General features: G+C 39.1%; 1 pseudogene; it reads left to right on the top strand.

Annotated features, from left to right (window-relative positions):
* The first annotated feature begins 937 nt into the window (after positions 1-937).
* Positions 938-2,328, top strand: LOC122148115 (annotated as a pseudogene).
* The last annotated feature ends 3,135 nt before the right edge of the window (positions 2,329-5,463 follow it).

Here is a 5,463-nt window from a genome sequence, read left to right as displayed (position 1 = left end):
TTGTTCAGTCAACCGCCCCTGCAACGTCCCCACACAAATACACTCATATCACCCCGTTCCATTAGAGAAACTTCAACCGTAAATATAACGCAACTAATTTTGAATGTCAGCATCCGTGAGGTCTAATGGATTCTGTTTCTTGCGTCCCTTAACAAGATTCATTTATTAATTAATTTATTATTATTAAGAAATCAAAAACAAAAAAACCCCCCGTGCAGATGCAGGCTATTCTGATTTCTTAAAAATAGGCTATAGGGGCAGGCACTATAGTTCCGATTCAAAGTAAAATAAAGTACTTATTTTGTGTTGGGAAGCCTCCCCAGGTTTTCTCTAAATTCTGATTATAAAGATACTCTTCCATACCTCTTGCAACTCGATATTAACTCGATTACCGTGTTTTAAATCTATTAGTTCATACTAAATTGACCTTCTCCTATTCACGTGTTATTTGGTTTGCTGTGTCTGCCTTTGTAAATAGCATAGCAGGACAATGAAGAAACGACAGGCCATGAGTACTCCCGTTTATCACGTTTACATTAATAATATAAACACGTACCCAGAAAATGAATCTCTGCTTGCATTGGCCGCTATATTAGTATTCTTATATTAGCAGCCCTATCTTGTTCATATCCATCTGCAATCTCTTGTAGCCCTAATTGTCGAACGATATTGTTTCAATGGTGGTGCTTAGTAACTAGGCATGATCTTGACATTAAACATACGCTTATAGGAATAAAGAGGCTTAAAAGCGTTTTATGATATGTGGATATGAACGTCATATAGTTAACATAAACGTGCAAACTAAGTATACTACTACATGTTGTAAAAAGGGGGGCCCTACAGACTTGTTGGCGTTTAGGAAAAAAACACCTAAAATGTAATATAGATACACGAGAACGAATAAATATAGAGCCACATCGTATAAATAGAGCCAACGATGCGTCAGAAAGGATTTACATTTAATGAAACGCTTGACAAATATAGACTAGCCTACTGTCGCTGTTCAGCGAGAGTACTGTCAATTAATGTTATAACTATGTGCTGTTTTGAGTGTCCCTTTTTTTTTTTTTGTCAGTTCTGTCTACATTAAAAAGCCTTAATATTTCCAATGTAGGAAGTAGTACCTGTTTTTTGTGGCTAACTTTGAGTCCCTTTTGTTTTTCCCCTCTGCGGTAGAAACAAACAAATTTTGGGGGGGGGAAGGGACGCATGGATATGTTTGAAACAGCACTCTACAATTATCCTTAAAAAAAAAAACATTGACTGAGGTTATGTGGGACTGTTTTCTTGCTAGGAGTTTGCTTGGGGGAACAATGAAAGCCATTGTTGACTGGGCATGGAGTCATTGGTGGATCTTGGTGTATCCTTACGCACTGGAACAGGCGCTAAGAACCTGCTCAATTTTTGGGGGGGGGTGGGGGGAATTTTGGGGGGGGGCTGCAACGTTAATACTTATGCTGCTGTGGTTGGCCTGCCAGGTCTCTAAAAAGGTCACGCTATTTTTTTACAGCTTAGTGTCTGTGGCCTTCCAATAATTAATTGTAGCTAGCTGTCTCATATCGGACCGTGTATTTTAAGGAACATGAAAAACAATTGTAAGGGGTTTGTTGGGTTTTTTTAATTAGTAGGAGGTTGCCAGGGCAAGCAGATTTGAAGTCCAACTTAGCTGCTGGTTGTTGCTACTCTAATCTTACTTGTGATTGTTGGATATGGAGAACCGGAAAGAAGAAGCTCAAAAATGATTCCTAAATCATCGTTCAGTATTACAAACAGTCTGGTTTCCCGAAGCCGTGCAAAGCGACAACCACCATCATCACCACACCAACACCACAGGAGCGGTGCATGAAGAAGAGGAGAAGACTCCTTTACCTGCTCCCAAGCCACAGGAGCAGAAGTCGGAGCCCCCACCCCACCCCCCCCCCACTTGCGCCCTAAAAGTGACAATTTCATCCCAACGACTCCTCGTGCGCGGACGAGAAGGACAAGCAGGGAAGAGAAAAGAAACGCGGACTCGAAAGAAGAGAAGGCGAAGGACGGCAAAGATGCAGGCGAACCAAGAAAAAAAAACGGCAAGTACGAGAAGAAACCACCTTTTAAGCTACATGTACACCGCCTTTGATTATGATGGCTTATCCGGCAGAGTACGGAGAAGCGGTTAACCCTTAACGGCATTTACGAGTTCATTATGAAAAAGTTCCCGTATTTACCGGTGAGGAACAAGCAGGGGATGGGCAGAATTCCATCAGACACAACTTGAGTTTGAACAAATGTTTTGTTAAAAGCTGCCACGGCCAGGACACTACGATGAACCCCGGGAAGGGAAACTAACGGATGCTTGACCAACTTCCCCCCCCCCCCCCCCCCAGCGCACGACGTGCTTCATTGGCGGCACGACGGTGCCACAACAGTCGGCAGCCATGAGTCGACCACTGTCTAGGGCAAAGCTGGCCGGTTTAACAAATGGGGCGCAGCGAGGGTAACCCTTTTACTTCCACCGGACTGAACATTTATGGATAGAGCTGGCTCTTTATATTGGCAATGTCGCCGTGTCCTCTCGCATCCCACCATCCGAGGGCGAGCAGCTAGACGTTGAGTTACAACGGTACGTCCTCGGCCTTCACCTAAGTCACCCAATGTTCCTATAGCACAATGTTGACTTCAAAACAGTTTGGGGGAAACAGTCACTCTTTCCCTGCCTCACAATGGCATTTGACTGTTGACAGATCGTGAAATGGAGAGATTCCGTTACGCCACAATCATTCTCCCACAGACCCCCCGGGCCGCTTTGGCCGCCTCTGTGCCCATGGTGGGGCTCTCCCGTAACCTGCTCCGGGACGTACTGTTTTGAATCCGTGTGTTCAGATGAAACCCTACTGGCGGGCCAGACCCCAGTTATTTCTTCTCCCCACGTCCATCACCCATCCATGACCTCCCAGCGCAGCACGTCCATGAGCTCCAGGGCAGCTCTTCCTCCCCGCCCAAACGAGCCTACCCTATCGCGTGTGACTCCTTAAAGGCCTTTCCTACCTAGTTTTTCCTCCGGACTTTTCCAGCGGGACTTTCTGACTACTTCACACCATCAGAATCAAGGGGTCAACATCAAATCCACTTTACACTAACTAGCATCCACAGGATCAGACTGTAAGTGAACTTTTCCACCAATTTACACCTGTATATATAGGCTATAACTGAAAAAACAGAAATATGGACAGACAATGCAAGCCGAAATCCAGGTATTTTGTATTATTATTATTATTATTATTATTATTATGCATTTATTTCTGACTGTATACAAAACGTCAAGTGTAGCGGAACTGTTTATTATTCCACTGTCAGCAACGTGCAATGCGACCAGAGTAAAAAAAAAGGATGAAGCATAGTTTTTTTTTTTTTTTGAAAGGCAGTATGATTACTTTAGAATGTTTATTTAAATAGGTTGTTGCAGTTTTGTCTAATTTTAAATGTTAAAATATCTAATAGCTACATTACAGAACAACCTCCAGTCATGTTTGCAGTATTATCATGTCATGAGCGCACTGGGGTGAGATTTTTTCAGAAATTAACACAAAGTTTTATTTTCATTTTTAAATAAATATGTTCTAAGTGCACAATGCCCGTTCAAATCCGTGGCTCCTTGTGGTTTTGTTTTTAATACAGACTGAATACTTCATCTATAGTGCATTTTTTACACATATTAACAATACAGTTTCTTTGTAGACCAAAGAATGGGTATAAATCAACAAAATATAGTTGTTGTTTTTTTTTGTTTTTGTTTTTTTTCCTCAGTATTCCTAACTTTACAGACAGTTCTGAATGGGACAGACGTAATGAATGCTTTTAGCTTGTGTTTGCATATTTACTGTATGTGGTCACCACCATGCAGGTCACATTCTTTTTGTAATTAGTGAAATGTCAATACCTGTTGTAATTATAGGTTAACTTTTGCGAACGTGTAACCCGTGTTGAGTAAATGCCTCATAAAACATTGAGTGATTGTTTATGTCGTCTTTAAATTCCATTGTTGTGATTTTGTGGTCTTATGCCCGTGTTTGTCGCTTAAACTGTTAACCGAACAAAATAAAAAAAAGTAGGTTAAGTACATTTATTACGAACATTTTGTCTTTTTTGAAGAGCTAGCATTTATAGTCTGACAAGATACTGATTAGCACAGCGTGTTTAATAAAACATTTAAGCGACAGTTTGCGGGTATAGCCCAGCTGAAGGCCTCGGCCTGCAATGTGTTACAAACATAAACTTACATATTTATTTTAGGAAAGGGGGACAAACAAATGACACAAACAAAAAAGTATATTTTGGGCTGTTTTTTTTTCTTTTAGTGATAAGCTAAAAAAAAAAAATAAAAAAAAAAAAAGCAAACAATGGCATTCGATATGCTAGACTAATATTAGATTAAGTCGTAGGCCTAACAACCCTACCTGAAAAATGTGCCTGAAAATCTAATTCTTCCATTTCATTGCGTTACTTCATGCTAATGTGTTCTAAAATATTTTTTTTCTGTAGCTTATTACACATTTATTACAAGCGTCTCCTGGTTGTAGAGGCCTTACAAAGCAATGCATAACGCCTGAAAATCACTATCTGCTCTTCTCTTGTTTTTCAGCCAACAATAGAGTCATTAGTTGCAATAGTACAGAGCAACAACTTGGCTTTCAACACTTGAAGTCCAGTAATTTGTTCATGTTTTTAAAAGAGACTGTGCTGAATGTGTCCAACCGTAATGCAATAACCTCTGTGCTTTATACAATAGACCAGTGGAACTCAATATCTCCTCGCAAGATGTTATCGCTCAAATGTTAAACGGGGTGACCACTCAAAAACAAAAGCAAAAAAGCAGAGGTCAAATTTAGAAGCATAATATAATTTTTTTTCTTAATAGAAATGCAAAATAAATAAATAAATAAATAAATAAAATAATAAAAAAAAAAAAAATATATATATATATATATATATATATATATATATATACACACACACACACACACACACAAATAGGCTACACCAAGCCAAATTTTATATATATATAGATATATATATTTTATATATATTATATAATATTTCCCATTTGACGATAATTTGGCTTGGTGTAGTCTATTTGCTGAGATGCAAAGATGCTTTTATTGTTAATGTTTTGTTTTAAGTGTATCCTCCGTCCTCCTTATGTATACGTGCATATAGGTGCATATTTATACAGATGCAAAATAACTGTGGATTTAAATGTAATACTTTTTTTACGAAACGTTTCAGCTGAATTTCCATTTAAATGTTTTCAATCTTAATTATTTTAGTGTGCAAGCAAGAATTACTAAGAGTGTAGGCTATGTATCAAAAAGCAGAGCTTATGGATGTTAAATGATGGTAGCATCCCGATCGAAGCATTTTTTAATGGAATCTGTGACAGCAAAATAATGATCCTTGGACAGTGATTGTTTGCTCTGAGTTTAT

Source organism: Cyprinus carpio, chromosome A17 (assembly GCF_018340385.1).
Source record: "Cyprinus carpio isolate SPL01 chromosome A17, ASM1834038v1, whole genome shotgun sequence".
In the NCBI taxonomy this organism is placed as follows: domain Eukaryota; kingdom Metazoa; phylum Chordata; class Actinopteri; order Cypriniformes; family Cyprinidae; genus Cyprinus; species Cyprinus carpio.
Note: the sequence above shows the minus strand (reverse complement) of the source record. Positions and strands in the feature narration are given on the sequence as shown.